At 50.5% G+C, this 19,678-nt stretch overlaps 1 protein-coding gene and 1 non-coding gene across 4 annotated transcripts in view; both read right to left on the reverse strand.

Moving 5' to 3' along the window:
* LOC137621498 (hyccin-like) overlaps positions 1-19,148 on the reverse strand; it is a 226,898-nt gene extending 207,750 nt beyond the window's left edge. Inside the window, exon 1 of one of the 3 annotated variants that reach the window (XR_011040249.1) lies at positions 18,869-19,148. The gene's annotated coding sequence lies outside the window, so the exon portion shown is untranslated. The remainder of the gene's footprint in view (positions 1-18,868) is intronic. The other 2 variants (XR_011040250.1, XM_068351849.1) reach the window with 2 other exon arrangements.
* Positions 9,505-9,623, reverse strand: LOC137622118 (5S ribosomal RNA). Its single transcript, XR_011040372.1, has one exon. It is a non-coding gene; the product is annotated as a 5S ribosomal RNA (ribosomal RNA).
* Positions 19,149-19,678: the final 530 nt, after the last annotated feature.

Genomic DNA, 19,678 nt, shown 5'->3' on the forward strand with positions numbered 1-19,678 from the left:
GCTATTTACGTACCGCGCTGACTGGACACAGAAGCAAGTCCCTCGGGTTGTCCGAACGAGGGATAGCTGGCACCGAGAATCCTTCAAACCTGGGGTCCCAAACCGCTGGATTCTGAGTCTTGGCTACGAAGGGGGGTAAGAATCTGAAGGTAGCTTCTCGCCATCCCTTCAAGTGTGAGACTTCGTAAGACAGCCCATGAATCTCACCTACTCGTTTTGCTGATGCCAGAGCTAACAGAAAGACCGTCTTGAGGGTGAGCTCCTTATCCAAGATGTCCTTGAGGGGCTCGAAGGGAGGTTCCGAAAGCATCTTCAGTACCCTAGCCACATCCCACTGGGGCACTCTAATGGCCTGGGGCGGGCACGACTGCTCGAAGCTCTTGATGAGCATCGAGATATGTCTGGAGGCACCTAAGTCAATGCCCTTCAGGAGGAAGACCTGCCCCAGGGCTGCCCGGACTACTTTGATGGCTGGGATGGAAGTACCCACTTCATCCCTAAGGTAGACCAGGAAGTCTGCTACCTCACGAATAGAGGCCCCTAACTGCCTGATGTTCTTCGAGGAGCACCACTTAGTGAAGGTAGCCCACTTCGCCTAGTATACCGCGACTGACGAACGTCTCAGGTACCCTGACATCCTCGACGCCGTCCTCGATGAATACCCTTCCTTCCTCTGGAGACGCTCGATAACCTCCACGCGTGAAGGCGGAGGGACTGAGGGTTTTCGTGGAACCTTTGGAAGTGAGGCTGCCAGAGAAGGTCTGGTCTGTCCGGAAGAGGCCAAGGTGGAAGGCGAGCCAGTTCCTTTAGATCTGCGAACCACTCTCTCTCCCGCCACCAGGGCGCTACCAGTCATCCACAGGTTGTCCGCCCGTCTTACTCTGTTGAGGACCTGTCTCAGCATCCCGAAGGGAGGGAAGGCGTAAACGTCGAGGTTGTCCCAAGGGTGCTGGAAGGCATCCTCGAAGGCTGCTGCTGGATCTGGCACAGGAGAACAAAACACAGGGAGCTGTGAGTTCAGTCTCGTGGCGAAGAGGTCTATCACCGGCGAGCCCCACTTCAGAATGAGGGGCTTGGCCACTTCTGGGTGCAGGGACCACTCAGACCCTACCACTTGACCCATCCTGCTGAGGCCATCAGCCAGGACGTTTCTCTTCCCCGGAATGAACCTGGCTGAGATTTTGATTTGCTCTACTTCAGCCCATTCTAGGAACTCCATCGTGAGACTGCACAGTTCCTTCGACATCAGTCCTCCTTGCTTTTTCACGTAGGCCACCACCGTGGCGTTGTCGCACATCAGTGCCACGGTGTTTCTCCGGAGCAGTTGGACGAACTCTAGGCAAGCCCTTTGTACTGCCATCATCTCTAGCACGTTTATGTGCAGGCTCATCTCCTCGCCTTCCCATTTTCCTTTTGCTGTCTTGTCGAGGAGATGGGCACCCCAAACCTCCTTGGATGTGTCCGTGAACAGAAGCATCTCCGGAGGGTCAGCTTGGAAGGGCATTCCCTTGAGGGTGTTCGATCTGACGTACCACCACTCCAGGACTTCCTTCGTCTCCGGGGACACCGGGACTATCTTGTGCGGGGAGTCCCCCTGGCTCCTGAGCTCCTTCAGGTTCCACTGCACTCCCCGGAGTTTGAGCCTCCCCTGGGGGACTAACTTCTCCAATGAAACGAGGTGGCCTATCAGTCTCTGCCAGTCCTTGGCTCTCCTGGGCTGGCCCGACAGGAAGGGCCGGAGGATCTGTTCCAGGTTGTCCAGTCTCTTCGCGGAAGGGAAGGCTCTCGCCAACCGGGAGTCTAGGACCATTCCGAGGTAGGTCATCCTGGTGGAGGGTATCAGCTGGGACTTTTGCAAGTTGATGATGATACCCAAGACGTTGCAGAACTGCAGGAGCTTCGCGCCTTATTCCCTCAGTACTTCCTCTGAGGCTGAAAGCAACAACCAGTCGTCTAGGTACCGAATCAGGCGGATGCCCTGTTCGTGTGCCCAGGCTGAAACTGTTGCGAAGATCCTCGTGAAGACCTGAGGAGCTGTCGACAGTCCGAAGCAGAGGGTCTTGAACTGCAACGTTTGAGTACTCCATTTCACTCTTAGGAACTTCCTGCTGGAGGGATGGACAGGGACCTGGAAGTAGGCATCCTTGAGGTCTATGGACATCATGAAGTCCTCCTCCCTCAAGGCCGCTAGGACCGACTTCGGGGTGTCCATCTTGAAGTCGGTCTTGCACACAAACTTGTTGAGGGCTGAGAGGTCTATGACAGGTCTCCAGCCCCCTGTCGCTTTCTCCACCAGGAAGAGTCTGCTGTAGAACCCCGGACCTGGGTTCTTGACTGGTTCCACTGCACCCTTCGCCAGCATTTCCAAGACTTCTTCCTGCAACGCTGCTACTCTCAAGGGGTCCTTGGGTGCCAACCACTCCGCCTGTTGATCTGGGATCAGAGGTGGGGGTTCCGCTAGGAAGGGCAGCCTGTACCCCTCCTTTAGTACAGCTACGGTCCACGGATCCGCTCCGTGGTCCCGCCATGCTTGCCAAGATCGTTTGAGGCATCCCCCCACCTGAGGCATTGGCAGGAGTAGGAGGCCTCTCTTCCTACCTCCTTCGAGAGGCGCGGCCTGAACGCCTTCTCCTGGAGCCCGAATAGGAAGGCCTGAAGGCTGACTACGAAGTAGGAGCTCCTCGACGGGTGGGCTGCGAAGGTTGGGGCCAGGCCGTAGTCGAGGGGTCCCTTCTGGGTTGGCTAGGTGAAGTGCGGGGAGGGAGAGAGACGTCGGAGGATGGTCTTCTATGGGCAGGTCTTCTTGTTGGAGGGGGTCTGGGATCTCCCGCATCCGTGAGCTTCCTGACCCTCTCTACCGTCTCCTCCACCGCCTGCAGGGGGAACACTGACTCACCCCACAGGGGTAAGTTCCTAAGGGCCCTCGCATCCCTGTCTGGGAGCCTCCTGACCAATTTGCCGAGGACCGTGTCCGTCTTGCGAAGGACCCAATTGGCCGCCTGTGAGAGGGACTGGTAGGACATGAATTTGAGGGCCTTCCCTCCTGAGCTAATCTGCTCCTTCAGTAATGTTTGGTTCTCCGGAACTGAAAGGTAATGCGAGGCCTGAAAACCCACCAGGGTGCAGGCCCACCAATCTAGCCACGATGAGACGTAGACCAGATCCATGGCCAAATCCTCTATCATGGAGGTCTCTGATGGGGAGAAGCAAACTGGGGCGGCGGTAGCTCTCTCTTCTGCGGCCCCCTGACCTAGGATGGCAACAGCAGGTTCTACAGTACAGGGACCGGCATGGCGCCCTTCAGGGAGGTAGAACCTCTTCTGGGTCTTGAGGCCCTGGAGGAGCTTGGAGGCGCTCTGACACTTGGGGGCGTCCGCATGGCTGGCCACTATCCTGTCAATATGAGCCATGCCCAGTCTAACGTCTCTCGCCAGGGGAAGTGCCAGTGAGGGCCTCTGCTGCACGGGGGTATCAACCAACCAGCTGAGGCCTGAGAGCCAGACTTCGTCTGTGGCAGGCTTCGGCTCGTCCAGTCTGTGGTGCCGTTTAATGAGAACTATCACCTTCCTGTATGTCGAGACCGCGGCCGCTGAGCCCTCCGCGCCGTCTCCCAGGACCTTCGTCGAATGTTCCTCTGCCTGAAAAGGGGCACCCCCGACGGAGGGTGCCGCTCGAGGAGAAGGCATCTTCTTGTCACGGCATACCCTCGGCGGTTCTGGATGGAGGACGGGCATCGCTGCTGGGACGGAGGCCTCCGTCCTGGGCTTGTCTCTCCCCACGGAGGACCAGGCTCCTACGGGCTTCCTCACATCTGCTGAATGTCTCTCACGTTCCTGCCGGCTCGTCAAAGACTTGGAGGCTGGGACACGGCTGCCAGGCCGAAGGGGCGGATGGAGCAGGAACCTTCACGGACTTATGCCTGTCTCCTGGGGCCTGAAGTGGGGACTCTCATCGCCGCTCAGGCCTACTGCAGGGAACGTACTTTGTTGTGGGAGAACGAGCCCATGGGACCCAGCCAGAGGTACCCGGAACTGCTGAAGATCCCAGGAGATGGCTGCGCGGAATGGCGACACGCACCCATTCTTCTCTAGGGGAGCGACTCCTCCTGTACTTCCTCCTGGGTGATCTAGCGTGCCTCCTGGCGTGTCGAGATCTTGAGCGGGAACGGGACCGCCTCCTGCGGGACCTGTCTCGTCTTTTCCTTTGATCCCTTGGGGCTCCTTCCTCCGAGGAGTAAGAGTAAGCCTCGAACGAGGAGCCTGACGACCTGTAGGACCGCACCGAAGGTTCCGAGTCATCCCGCGTCGCTGGTGGTTCCACGTGACGATCCATAGGCGACAAGGGCTCCATGAAGATTGCTGAAGGCGCTGGGGGAGAGCGAGGCAACTTCTTGCAGGGGAACCAGGCCGTGAACTCTTCCTCCAGCCTCATGGGCGATCTGAAGGGCGTCCTTGGCGGCGCCCACGTGAGGGGATCCGACGGCGGCGAGTCCTCTTTCTCGGCGTTTCCCCCGGGTAGACGTACCTGAAATACAGGCCATAAGCGGGGGAAGAGGCTGCAGCAGCCTTCCCCCACATAGGATCGTCGGAAGAGACGGGCCCTGCTGGCACCAGGACTCCGTCCTCCGAAAACACTCCCGTCCCTCCCTCAGGACCCCCACTTCCCTGGACCGACAAAATATCCCCACATTTAGGTATCTCAGACTCCTGGGGAAGAGCAATAGGCCTCTCCCCCGCAACTGACTTACCTCGTCCCCTGCTCTGGGTAGGGGAAGGCGGCTGAGAAGCCCTATCCAACGAAGCACCGGGGGAAGTAAGTGGCGAGGAGACGCTCGGCTTCCTAGGCAACCTCTTGGACGCCTTCTTCTTCTTGGTGCCGTATCGCACCCACTGCACCTCGTTCCAGGACTCGCACTCCGGACACGTGGCCGTAGGGGAACACACGCTGCCCCTACACGACGAACACAAGGAGTGCGGGTCGACTTCAGGCTTCGACAGAAAAGCGTCACACGATTTTCCGGCCATAGGCCTGGGACAACAACGAGGATGCTCCATCACGCACTAGTAAGGCACCAAGAGACACAGGAACACAGAGGGAAAGGGTAAGGAAAGAGCACAATGGGACTACGTGGGGACCGCGTGAGACACAAAGGGGTCGGGGACACAAAGGGTCGCACTGGATAAGGAGAGCGCGTCGAGGTGTTAACGCGACACGACCAGAAAACTTACTGGAAATTGAGACCTGAGCAAGCATGCTCTCTGACCCCGGGTTGCCTCATGACTCGTATCACTCTGCCAGAGGTTACCCCGCATAGAAAACGGGATTAGGGTAAACTACACAAAATTCTGGTCGGTTGTGAGGAGATCCCAGATACTCCTAAGAAAGTAGTTCGAGGTAAGTACTTCGTGTTGGAACAAATACAAATTAGTTCCAAATTTTTCATTTGTTCCTTCAGAAATACAAACCTTTGTTTTTTACAAAGGAAGTTTACAAACCTTCGTTCTTTATCAAGGAGACTTACCTTGAAGTGGGTGGAAGTTCTATTCCAACTAGCTGGAAAATTATCTCCATGGAATGGAAATTCGAGCTCAATAAAGACTAAGCTAAAGCTCAGCAAAGATCTTTCACCTCCGAGACTAACAGTTTTTCCTCTCGAAGATATAACTAGAACTTGGTGATCAGGGGTATAGTGGCTCTGAGTAGAGAGAAACCCCTTTTACGACACCAACTCCAAGAGATTGCCCACTTTCCTGATAGACGGCATTGGAAGACCTTCCGAAATACCCAGACATGTTTTGCCACTGGCACTGGGCGCGAATACATTCTCTGCGAGAGGAGATGCGGGATAACCTCCAGGTGTGGACTTGTAAGAATGCGACAGTATTGTGGAAAATCTCAGCATGTGGTTGACAAAGGTCGTGTAAGGGAGGAAGCTCCCTCGGAACCTCTGTCAGCAGAAGTAGGTGTGGATACCACTCTGCTTGCTGCCACAATGGAGCTATCAGTCATCGATAGGTTGTATGATGACCTCACCATGAGGAGTCTCCTCATTAGGCAGAACAGGGAAGAACGTATAAACATCTCGATTATCTCACAGGTGTTGAAAGGCATCCTGGAAGGCAGCCTGTGGGTCTGGTACTGGTAAGCAGTACACCAGAAGATTCAATTTGAGAAAAGTCACAAACATGATAAATTTGGAATTTGAATTTTTCCTAACGATACAAACCTGTAGCTATTTACAGGGGTATTACTTTCGGCGAAGCTGAAAGACGAGCCATCAGAATTTTAGCGAGGGTTAACCACCCACACGCTAGTTAGCGGGGAGGTGGGGGTTAGTAACTACCCATCTCACTCACACACATGGGCTGTGAACCTCACTTTGCTTGGAGGTAGGACTTCAAAGGGGACTAGGGCTGGCAGGCTAACTTTTATAAATAGCTACAGGTTTGTATCATTAGGAAAAATACAAATTACTTTCAAATTTGTCATTTGTTCCGTAACTAAAATACAAACCAATGCTATTTATAGGGGTTGACTCATCCATTTTAGGTAGTGATTGGCCAAGGACATTAGATCCCTCTCTCTGGTAACATGACAAATTCAGAGATAATTTGTATTTTTCCTAACCATACAAACCTTAGCTATTTACATTGGGTTTACCTTTCGGCGTAGCTGAAATGGCGAGCCATTAGAATATAACGAGGGTGTATTACCCCCGCGCTAGTTAGCGGGTGGGTAGGGGAGTGGTAGCTAGCTACCCCTCCCCCCCTCACACACCGGTGAACTGCTTCATTTCACTTAGAGGTAGGACTTGTCTTGGGGGACAGGGCTGGCGGGCAAATATGTGTAAATAGCTAAGGTTTGTATGGTTAGGAAAAATACAAATTACGTATCTAAGAATTTGTCATTTGTTCCGTAACCGAAATACAAACCACGCTATTTACATTGGGTGACTTACCCCTTAGGAAGGGTGGAAAGTCCCCAGCCATACTGGCTTTGGCTTTACCCGGGGACTCAAAATCCGAGTGAGTCGCACTCGAGAAAAGGAGTCCCTGCACCTCACAAGTTCCTTGCTCCGCAAGGAAACGTGTGGCCTACATAAGCTTGTGTGTGAAGGAAGAAGTGTGACCCGTCCTAGGCAGTTAACCTGGAGTTCCAGAGGGAACTCTGGGTTAGGACGTTCCCCACTACCACCTCGTCAGGGTATGGGGGACGCGGCAGTATTGACTCAATACTCGGAACACAAGGAAGCATGGTTTACCTGCAGAGGTTTGAGGTCAGCTATGCAGAGACCAGGATGCTGCTTCCCCAGTAGAGGGGACGATGAAGAGAGAAGTAAGGGGCAGACATACTTCTTTCGTTCATGCAGACTAAAACCTGATAACAATGCCCTCAACCTTCTGCTACCTGTCCAAAAAGGAGCCTGAGGTTAGACCAACTGTTGTGTAACCACCACAGAGCGATAGAAACGTATCGATACTCCTGTGGGTCACGTCCTGCAGGAAGCGGGCTGCGAAGGTCATTAGACGCTTCCAGACTCCAGCTTGTAGCACCTGCGTCACAGAGTAGTACTACTCGAAGACAAGGGACGTTGCGATGTATCCGACATCGTGCTGTAGGGCGACGTGACGGGGGAAGGTCTGGATTCAGGTCGAGATGAATGTCCGTGAGTCCGAGCTGAAGAGGTATACTGGAGACTCTCCCCAGTGTCCTTCCTGTGCTCCCAACCCGGCTGCACGTGAGGACGAACTGCAGCTGTTCCCAAAGATAACCCCTCGATTCCTTTACTGGCAAGAAGGAGAAGGTTTGGGTCATCTGATACAGAATGGTGACTCGAAATCTTGAAGGAGTTGGACCGAAGGGCCGGGACCCCAAGATTCTGGGTCTAGCCAACAACTCAGGAGCGAACCTGAATGTTGCCTTCCCCTATTCCTTAGAAAGGGCGTAGTCGTACGAGACCAAGAAGATTGCTTACACACTGGCCGAGGACAGAGTGTGCAGGAGCACCATCCCCCAAGACGGAATACGATCAGAGGCCTGACGTAATGGTTCATGAGAAGATCTCATAAGGGACTAAAAAGTCCGAACCATGCTCCATGGATGAGGTCTCACTCCGACTGGGGGCAGGGACGTTCGTAGCTTCGCATGAGTGAGGAAAGATCCAGCGGGCAGGAAAAAGTTATTCCTTTAAGCCTGAAGGTCAGGGAAAGGCTAAGCGACAGGCTTCATTGCCGAGAGCGAAAAGGAGTTTCCTTTCGCCGAAAAGCAATAAGTCCGTTATTGCTGGAGAAGAGGCCTCAAGGGAAGAGGTATCTCTCCCACGACACCAACCACAGAAGACTCTCCACTTCGCCTGGTAGACCCCTGCGGATGACTATCGCAGGTGACGCGACCTCCGCTCCGCGACTGTAGCGGGTTGTCTCTTCTTGAGGAGGCGGCGTAGTGTCTCCAGGCGTGAAGCCGAAGCGATGCCACGGCTCGTGAAAGATGTTGTAGTGTGGTTGTTTGAGTAGCCTGTGCCGTGGGAGAAGCTCTCCCGGGAGTTCCGTTAGGGGAAGCAGAGGGTCCGGAAATCGTTCCGCGTATAGTCACAGTGGAGCTTTCAGGGCCATCGAAAGGTTGACAGACAACCTGGTCTTGTTGAGACCCATTCTCAACAGAAAACAATGGTGGTAAGACGCAGGCGTCGATGTTGTCCCACCATCACCGGAAAGCATTTTGCCAAAGAGTCTTGGGGTCTGAGACTGGGGGGAAGAACAGCGGAAGCTTGAAGTTCCAGGCTGTCGCGATCAGGTCCCCCAGGCCAGGACTTGCTGGCTACTAAAGGCCAAAGACCCCCAGGTACCCTCTATCTGCGAGGCTCTGCTCAGATAGTCGGAGAGAACATTCCTCTGCCCGGAATGAGCGAGCCGATAGTGGTATAGAGAGGACCTCGGATCATCTCAGTATCTCTACTGCAAGATGCGAAGGTATGAAAATGCGTCCCTTGCTGGTTGGAATACGCCAGTACCATGAAGTCGTCGCGCACGGAGCGACTCGGCAGGAACTGTAGGATCTGTAGAGGGGCCAGACTACGGCCCCTAAGCCTGCCTGAATGATGGAGAGGTATCCTTCAGGTCCTGACCATAGGCCTGAACCGGAACATGCGGCCCCCCCTTTTCTTTGACGAGCCTGAGAACAGCATCCAAATGTGGGGAAAGGACGAGAATATCCACTCCCATCAAGAGGTTCCATAGGTCAACACCCATTGCAGGTCTAAACGTTCCGCTGGTCCCATAGGGGCCAAAAAGTCCGGTTAATCGTTGCTTTGATACCACCGGAACTTGGGCCGCCTCACAGGGAACTTATCCTGAGGCGACCGTTCGGGACTTTAGACGGGTCAATGAGGAAAAGAGACCTAGGAAACGTTCCAAAGTAGGGCTGAAAGCTCTGCTTGACTGAGAACAGGTACTGCGACTCTCCTCAGCCTTGCCACAGTCAACTGAAGGGAAGGCTCGGAGAAGGAGGCAACAGCATCTGGCGTCCCCAGGCGGTCACCCATCCAAGTACTGACCAGACCCAACGTTGCTTAACTTCGCTGATCGGACGAGAAGCGGTGTTTCCAATGTGGTAAGGCCGTTGACTCAATATCATGGCTAGATACTCCAGATGTTGAGGCAGAAGTAGAGAAGGCTCCTAGCAAATTACCATGATCCCTCACTCATGGTAAGGACCCAGAAGCTTGTCCCGGCGTTGAAGAAGGTCGAACCCGAGCCTACCGGAGTTGACCAGACCTCCAAAAGGCGAAGGAGGCGGAAGCCTGCTCCTGAGCGGCCATGAGGAAAGCCAGGAGAGTTCTCTGGGGAAAAACCTGCGATGCCGCGGCGGGATCGCCACACCGCATCTTAAGTCTAGGCTGAATTCCAAGAGCTTCCTGGAAGATGGATAGAATGGAAACTGGAAGTAACCGTCCTTCCGATCCAAGGCCTAAGGAGTCCTGTCGCCTCGTTACCAGTCTGATCAATTCTGCTGTTCCACGCTGGACGAAGTTTGTCCGACAAACTTGATCAGAGCTGAGAGATTGACAATGGAATTCCCGTCTCAGATGCTTTCCTACGAGAAAGGATCGACTGAAGAAGCCGGGGGGTGAAGCCGTCGACGACCCTATGGAGAACCTTCTCCTAAGGCATGGATCATTCTGCCCAAACGGGCAAAACTCTTGCCGACCCCATGGCATAGAGGTTCAGTGACACTGAATTCGCTGACAGAGACGGAGAGATGGTAAGAGCGAGGCACGATATCCTTGGCTGATCACGGAGATCGTGCAGGAATCGGCATCGGGAAGCTTTTATCCGGATGAGTAACCTTAGGCATCCTCCCAGCGTGAGACCTGCAAGGAGGGGTTGCCAGTCCTAGAGTTTGTGAACTCTGCCGCTCCCTCTAGGATTATGCCCCCCCCCCCCCCCCCCCCGGGAGAGCCTCCCGTGCTACCTGTCCCTGACAGGAGGGGACTGCTATTGGACACCTTGTCTTAGCTGCCGTAGCCGGTCCGATAACTAGGCCGACGAGGCTGAAAGAAGAGGCGCTGGAGCCCTGCAGAGTCTGGAAGAAAGCGCTTTGGAGGAGTGAAAACGGAAGTCGACTTCCTCCGCACAACCGCTGTCCATGTCTCTGTCCTTGGGCACAAACAAGCTCTTCCCAAGGATGGAAGTGTGTCTGAGCTTGTCGACATCCACGGATGAGACACCCGAGAGGAAGCCCTCGGTCACTGCGTCTAGATGGTCCAACATCGAGCTTGCCCGCAAGTTCGAAACTTGGCGACGAAACGCCAAGGTGCTTGAGCCCGAGAGGAGGAAAGTACCCATAATCTTCCTGAAGCTTCCTTGTACAAAACCTCGGGTCGCAACCGAGGAGGGAAAGGACCTGGTAAGCCCCTTCCACGAGATGGAGAAGAGGAAGGGGTAAACCAGTCACCCCTTGCCCGACGAAGAAATCTCGAACGGAAAGCTCCCTGGCAAGACCCTTCCAGGGAATGACGAGGAAGGGCTAACCCAGGTTCTGGAAAGAAGAATGTTGCTCAGACCTCCCTGAACATTCTTCCTGCTCTTGCATGTGCCATGCTCTGCATTTACGGGGTGAAGACCGTGTTCTGGAAATACGCTCCAGAAGACTCGCCAGTTTGGCCATGTTGCGAAACCCCGACGGGAATCACGGTCGCAATTGCCCTGACGCTCGCGCGATGGTAAATCAATGGTTTGCGCGTGGCTGAACGTGGAAGCACCCATGCGCGGGCACGCAGACGAAAGTGCGCGAGGGAGCGCAGAAGGAGGGTGAGCGTGGTAGGAAGGGCGAGAGCTCGTGGTCGGAATCCGAAAGTTCACAGGCGAGCGATGACTCATAGGCGAGTAATGGATACTGCAGGAATCGAGCCGACGTTCGCGCGATGGAACACCTTAGGCTTGCGCGATGGAACACCGTAGGCTCTCGCGATGGAACACCGTCGGTTCGCGCCATGGAACACCGTCGGTTCGTGCGATGGAACACCGTCGGTTTGCGCGATGGAACACCGTCGGTTTGCGCGATGGAACACCGTCGGTTCGCGCGACGGAACACCGTCGGTTCGCGCCACAGAACACCGTTGGTCCTCGCGATGGAATACCGTTGGTTCCCGCGCGGGCGAACATTGGAGTGCATGTGAACGTAGGCGCGCGGGCACGTGGGCGTGTGGTCGCGCAGGCACGTGGGCGCGCGGGTGAGCGCAGGCAGTCGGGAGACCGATGGTGCGTAGGCGGGCGATGGCACGTTGACGAGCGATGGCACGTTGACGAGCGATGGCGCGTCTTGGCGAGTGATGGCACGTCTTGGCGAGTGATGGCCCGTAGGCGAGTGAAGGCGCGTTGGCAAGCGATGGCGCGTCAGCAAGCGATGGCGCGTCAGCAAGCGATGGCGCATTGGCGAGCGGTGGTGCGTTAACAAAACGCTAGGGCGCAGGCGAAGAATCGTGCGGGCGCGTAGGCGATCGCTAACGTGTAAGAGACTAGGGATGGTTAGCGCGCATCGCGCTAAACAGAAGGCGCGCAGGTGCATCAGGAAGGTGAGAGCTGAAGCGAGCTGTCAATCAGGCGATCCTGGACAGTCAGGAAAACCGTTGGCGCCCATTGGTGCGTGGTCTACAGCAGGCGAGCGCTAGATCGCTACTGATGGTGTCCAGGGGACCTGACACGCGTGGCAGATCGATGGCGATCGTTGACGCGCAGGCGAACGTTGACGGGTCTGTGGTCGCTGGCGAGCAGAAGGCAACGCGTGGAATCCTGTGCGTAGAAGAAGAGTCCTTGTCCAAGACCTGAACCGAAGTTCTAGATTGCGCGGGCGAACGTGGGCGCACAGGGCGCGTAACAGGAACCAACAGGAACAGCAGCGACGATCATCAGGAGAGCGCTGACGAACAGGAGAGCGCTAGCGATCAGGAAAACGCTGATGAGCAGGAGAGCGCCTGTGCGCTAACACTGAGCAGGAGAGAACACTGCAGAAAGGCGCGCAGGGGAACCCTGATACGCAAGGGAAGCACCCCCGTGGGAGGCAACCCTTTCGAAGGGTCCGTTGTCCGTCGGAAGACCGTTGTCCGTCGGAAGACGAGGCCAGACTGCTGTCCATCTGCACCAGGGGCGGAAGGTCAAGAAGGCGTTGGAGATCGATCCCCGGAGAGATCTAAAGAGGAAGGAGCTGCAGGCTGCAACGGAGATTCAAAAAGGCGCCTCTTAGCACCCTTATAGGGAGATGGGAGGCCCTTACGACGTAGCGGACGGTGAGCCTTACGGCGAAGGCGGCCAACAGCAACAACAGCAGAAGAGTCTTCCGAAGAGGAGTCTCTATGAGTGTACTCTCTCGCGAACGAAAGAGAAACACTTCGTAGAAGATACGGGTCAGCCAGTGACCTAAAAAGAGCAATGCTCCGAAGAGGGGCTCCTGCAGTTGCCCAGCCCCTTGAGCGTAACTGCAGGTGCGACCGCTCAGTACCAAGAGCATAGTCGCACGAAAAAAAGGCAAGAGAAGAACCCCCCAAAGGGGAAAAACTCAAGCCTGGACAGGAAAACTTCCCTCGAAAGGAAAGTTCCCCACCCAAGGAGGCGAGCCTCCTGAGTGTTCTAAAATGAACTGGAGGGCTGTCAATCATCACGGGAGTACTTCCAGGAGAAGGAAACACACCCCTGACGAAGGTCTATAGGGGAGACAGCAACAGCCGAATCACCAGGCCTCAACAAGACAGCTCACTCCGTTGTGACATTACAGAAACGAACTAGATCGGTAACTGTGAAAAATAAAAACAAAAATCATTAGTTAACATTCATTCCCCCGGGAAGGCTCCAAAGAAGAATCCCGAGGGAAAGGAAAACAAGAATTACATAACAGGCACGTGCCCTCACAACTACTTACACTCACGGAAGGAGAGCTGTAACCAAAACAGAATTATAACAATTATAATTATGTAACTATGTAATTATGAAATTTAAAAATGAATGAACACTAAAGAAAGAACGAAAACCCCGAAAGGAATCGTTCTACAAAGCTGAAAAATCAACAAATACAATTAGATTCATAAACTAATTGAGACAAAACGTACGGCGTAGCAACCCCACCCACACGGGAAGGAAGCTACTCAGACGTAGTAAAAGTAACGTAGTAAAAGGGTGAACGACCTCAAGAGGAAACTTACTGATTTCTATACTCAAATATATACATAAACACGAAAAAATGTTTACATATATATTGAGTAAAAGAAAAGTAAGTGATTAAGTAAAGACAAAACAAACAATGGCTGCCAAGCGAGGACAAAGACAGAGACGTCTGTCCATTGTCCGAGCCAAAAGTGAAGTGAAGCAGTTCACCGGTGTGTGAGGGGGGAGGGGTAGCTAGCTACCACTCCACTACCCCCCACGCTAACTAGCGCGGGGGTAATACACCCTCGTTAATTCTAATGGCTCGCCATTTCAGCTACGCCGAAAGGTAAACCCAATGTAAATAGCGTGGTTTGTATTTCGGTTACGGAACAAAGCTAATTTCATCTCTACCACACATACACGGAATAGTCTAGTCTATTCTCTACACATTCTCCTCTTTCCTAATACACTTGACAACACTGAAATTGAAAAAAAATTCTTCTTCTCTCAAGAGAATACCTACTGCACTGTAATTGTTTAGTGGCTACTTTCCTTTTGCTAAGGGTAGTAGAGACTCTCTAGCTATGGTAAGTAGCTCTTCTAAGAGAAAAACACTCCAAAATCAAACCATTGTTCTCTAGTCTTGGATAGTGCCATAGCCTCTGTACCATGGTCTTCCACTGTCTTGGGTTGGAAATCTCTTGCTTGAGGGTATACTCGAGCACACTATTCTATCTTGTTCCTCTTCCTCTCGTTATTTTAAAGTTTTTACCCTCTTGTTATTTTCAAGTTTTATAGTTTACAGTATATGAAAGATGACAAATTCGTAGATAATTTGTATTTTTCCTAACGATACAAACCGTAGCTATTTATTTAGGGGTACAGTATTACTTTGTGCGAAGCTGAAATGACGAGCCATTAAAATTTAGCGAGGGTTAACTACCCACACCGCTAGTTAGCGGGGGTAGGGGGGGTACCTTACAACTGCTCCCAATCACACACCTGTGATTTAGCTCACTTTGCTTGGAGGTAGGACTTCAAGGGGGATAGGGCTGGCGGGCAACTTTGTATAAACCGCTAAGGTTTGTATTGTTAGGAAAAATACATATCTACGATTTTGTCATTTGTTCCATAACTGGAATACAAACCAATGCTATTTATTTAGGGGTGACTCACCCATTAGGGAGGGTGGACATCCCTGCCGATCTGGCTTTTGGCTTTACCCAGGGGCTCCTTATCTGAGTATGTTAGTTAAGAAGTCCCTGCGCCTCGCTAAAAGCTTGCTACTCAAGGTCCACGGCCTAAGCAAGCTGTGTATTGAGATATTTAGAAGTTTGACTGTCTAGATAAAGTTATTCCGAGTCTTCTTGTAGGAAAAACTATTGTAACCAAGACTTCCAATACCATATCACCAGGGGATGGGGACGAAACAGTATTAGCTTAATACAGTGGAACCTCTACATCCGAACGTATCTACATCCGAATTTTCCAACATCCGAAGTAAAATTCGAGCAAATTTTTGACTCTACACCCGAATTTTATTTCGACACACGAAGTAAGCAATTTTCGTCGTACCGGTTGTATCCGAATTTTTCGACACGCGAAGTACAATTCGAACACGTTCCTACTCTACACCCGAATTTTTTTTTCGACACCCGAAGTAAACAATACTCGTATGCGTAGTCGGTGCTCATAGCGCCTGATGTGTTTTTTATTTCCGCCAATAGAAGGCAGCACTTCAACCTCGGAGGGACCCTCAATTAGCGTGGCTTGGGTCAGTCCTCTGTTCTCGTTGAGACCAGGGCAAGGCTGCACTGGTCTTAGAGGGCCTCTGAGTGCTGATGACACAGTCTAAGACTGTGTCTTTGCCTTCTCATGGGGGTATCTCTAGGTCCAAAAACCCGATGAATACCCTAATAAGAGTCAGAATCTGCCAGAGTGCATGTTCTGACTCTTTCTGCTCCCCCTCTGAAGTGGGACTGGCAGCGAAGTCTCCTCCTTTCCCCCCAGAGAGCTCTTCTCAGGGTTCGCAGTAAATCTGCTGCAACACACCTACATAATTCTGAAGATGCATTACAAATATAATGACTCTCGTCTGTCTTTGTCTGTCTGCACTTTTTCTAAAAACTACCGTATTTCAACATTTGTCAAATGTTGGGGGAAAATCCATAGCCTTGTGCTTGAAAAGGTCCCTTTGCCCCCAACTGATGATCTTTCATTACATGCAAGTGTACAATGACAGCTTCTTACGGTGTCATCCTCTCAACTCGCTATACCGAAGTACAGTATATGACTTAAGGGAGAAGTAGGAGTCCATCGTACAGATAGGAAGGATAATGGAGCGTGCCGAAGCTCTTCCATCATCCAGTGAAGAGAAAATTTACGGGGCCATAACTCCTGTCATGCCTGTCTACCCAAGTAACCAAGAATACACAGGCACCAGCCGTGGGGGTGGGGAATGAAACACGAAGCCATGAGGCAGGTACCACAGGGGGTATCATCCACCTACCACCACCTCCCTGAAAGAGAGGTGGTGTCATAAGGAGCCCTTCCCGTACAACTACGACTGACCTTCATGGACGTCCTCAACCTCATACTTTTCCTCTTCTTCTTCTTAGAAGAGTCAGAAGTCAAGGGGAGGACGAGGGAGATCAGTCGAAGGAGGCAGAAAATGCAAACATTTCTTCCTTTTTCTAACCCGCAATTCAGGCTCTGCACGTACAGGAGTCAAGGTCCAAGCGACCAATGACGACAACACTCTCCCAGAGGAAGAAACCACATGGGTTGATCCTATAAGAATCACAACAAGGGAACATTGTCACAGTGGAGGGGGTAAGCACACTCACAGGGGCTTGTGATACAGACGCAGGTGAGGTCAGAGGCACAGAGGGAACATGAGTTACGGGCCCCAGACAACCGGCACAAGGGTCGTGGTGATAGGCACAAAGGAAGGGGTGGTAATCGTGGGTGACCTAGTCAGGATTAAAGCATGTGGTAAGACCCTGCATCAGGGAAGCACACACTTTCGGCCCAGGGGCTAACTTACGCACAACTTTAGGTGTGATATCCCCAAGTGCCGGAGCTTTTCAGCCAGGCACTGGTGCCACAGGACGAGCCTTCACAGTCCTTTGGGCTTTGGAGGGACCACCAACAGGAACCTCACTGGGGTCACTGACACTGGGAATGCACAAACCATGCCTCTCACCACTGGCAATACCAAGGTAGACACTGTCACTGGGGGAAACAAGGGAGAGGTCATAAAGAGCCTACCTGGAAGACTTATGGAGACTCAAGCATACTCCCTAGTACCAACCCAGGAGCGTAAGCACAGGAGCAGAAGTAGCAGATGCACTAATTGCGAGAATGGAGGAGAGGAGAGACCTTTTTGGTGAATTCTTCAGCTTTGCCAAGAAAGGCTCCGAGGAAAGCTTAGCTCTCATCCTCCCCTTCAAGGCATACAAATGCCACTATAAAGGAGGCCATGACCAACACTCGATACACATGGATGATTGCGAACACTCATACCCAATACAAAAAACACAGAGAAAGTGTGGTTTAGCCCTAAACTGGTTGCTTTGTCCACAATTTCCCCAGCAAGTCAAATCTCTAGCTTCACATCCACAGGCACAAACAATAGCCAGCATTCACTTCCTATAAAAAAAAGAAAGAATAATTGGTTTGGTAACGGGGCAACAGTTCGACCATACTTGTTGCGGCCGAAAAAAAGTGACGTGCTTCCTACAAATGGAGAGGAAAGGATTCACGTTTCTGCTCACCACTTGCCATCAACAATAATGTTAACTAATTCAATAGACGCTGCTGGAGTCATGTTCGCTATTTTACAGGACAAAATGTTTGTATATGCCCCGGAACAAAAAGGTCTACATTATTAATAATATACTGTCAATAACTATCAACTACTACAAAGAGGTCACAAAATGTCACGAGTACGAATGACACAAAATTACGATAAAAACTTTTAGGACACTAGTATTTAACATATACAGTAGTATATGCTTTGGTAATAAAATAAAAAAATTAACCTTATTAGGGTGATTTACATGAGTACAAAACAATTAGTAAAGTAAAGTAAAAAAATTAGACTAAGAAGACACTACTTCCTTAGATATAAAAAATTACTCCATGTTTAGTAAAAGTTATACATGATTACTCTAGGTTAAGCAAAAATTGAATGTTACCACCAATAGTAAACTCCGAAACCTCACATTCACTCAATGCACTCTAGAACACAAAGACCTTCCTCATTGTACATTGTGGTATATCTCACAGGGTAATATTACGGTAGAGTCCCACTCAGCACCATTACCGCTTGTCAATACATAGGTCTTGAATTTTTCTTTTTTTGTAAGCAAAGTGAGCAAACAGTGGAGCAAAAACCATTAGATTTTGGGGGGTGTATGTATGATAGCGGCCAACTGTATGTAAGATAACGTCTAAGAATATGGCAGTGTAAGGGGGTTGCAGGAGGGCGTCATCCCCCATTAGGTAAGTAGGTAAGGACATGGCTTGTGGGTTAGGTTGGGGGGGGGGAGTTTAGTTCAGCTGGTGTCCATATTCTATTCTCCCCGGAGGAACTGGCCACTGATATACAAAGACTCCAATTTCGGTAATATTTTGATAGTCTAAAGGTTTATGCTCCGATGTTTGAACGCTTCAACTACAATAATACCGACTTTAGCCTGGGTATTATTAGTCAGGTTTTTGAGGTATAAAGCTTAATGACTTGCCTAATGATGTTGGGCCTCAAGTCTCGTAAAATGTAAAGTTTGGCACGAAGCTCACTGTAATGTAAATACTAACGTTAAGAATACTTAAAATCTAACGGCAATGTATATATCCAGTTTCTAGACCAATGCTAGAGATTAACCTAACCTAAAGTGGGTGTAGTTACCTATACCATAGAAAACTGTGCTCGATAGCCTACGGTAATTGACAAATATTTCCATTCCCTATTTTGTCTCATGAATTCATATTTCAAACTTAATATAAAAACGTACTGCTGTATTTCATGATACAATGGAAGAGACAAAAATTGAGCAACAGTCGAGCCTTGATTTTTCAAGACTGACCACCTTCAACATATATCATAACAATAGCATTTTCAGAACAAATACCAATGTTTGGTCACATCTCACTATATTACCATGATGAAAATACTGTAAAAACTCCATATTTGACCAACCACAGTACATTTCATGACTCATACTTACCAGATAATGTAAAATTGGTGTCATTGAAAACTTCCCATGTCGTCGTCTGCCATATTGACACTTGCAACCTTGACGTCTTATTGGTCCATTGATGCCCTTATTTCTATGACGCAATTAAGCGCCAGTTTTAAAATTTCGAAATTGCAATAAAATCAAGTGTAATTTTATCAAAGAGTACAGACTGTATTCAAATTATAATTCAAAGACATTAAAATAAAACTTTCTATTTATCGAGGACGATCATTTTCAATTCTCACATTTTGATTTATTACACTGATCGATCGTTCTATATCTATTTGTCTTGGGACCGTATGACAGTTTGTTACCCTAAAACAGTATTGAAATCTTAAAACAGGCTTTTATTAATATATTATCAAGTTGACATGGAGTTAGGATCTACTTATTGGTTCAATTTCCGTTTATATGTTAAATGCAAATACGAGGAAACTCGAACACAATTTAAGTCATTCGGGCGTGTTCATTTAAACATTAGCAGTAGTATTCTGTTCATCCTATTTATAAACGATGCTTGATTATTAAGTCACTGCGCATAAAAAGCTTTTTATTACTTATTTAAAATGATTTTCTCCGTGATAATAAAAAATATCACATTTAATCTATATATGTTTCATATTTAACATATAAATGATAACCAAAACCTTTCAACAACATCAATATTATAAATGAAATAGCTACGATACAAAATAAATTGTAGAAAACGCTTTCCCTGTAACACTAAAGTAAATATAAGATGAACCCTAAATATTATAAGGCACTTTTGCCCGACAGATTTAAGCGAAAATGACTAAA

This window comes from Palaemon carinicauda, chromosome 28, assembly GCF_036898095.1.
Source record: "Palaemon carinicauda isolate YSFRI2023 chromosome 28, ASM3689809v2, whole genome shotgun sequence".
Classification (NCBI taxonomy): Eukaryota; Metazoa; Arthropoda; class Malacostraca; order Decapoda; family Palaemonidae; genus Palaemon; species Palaemon carinicauda.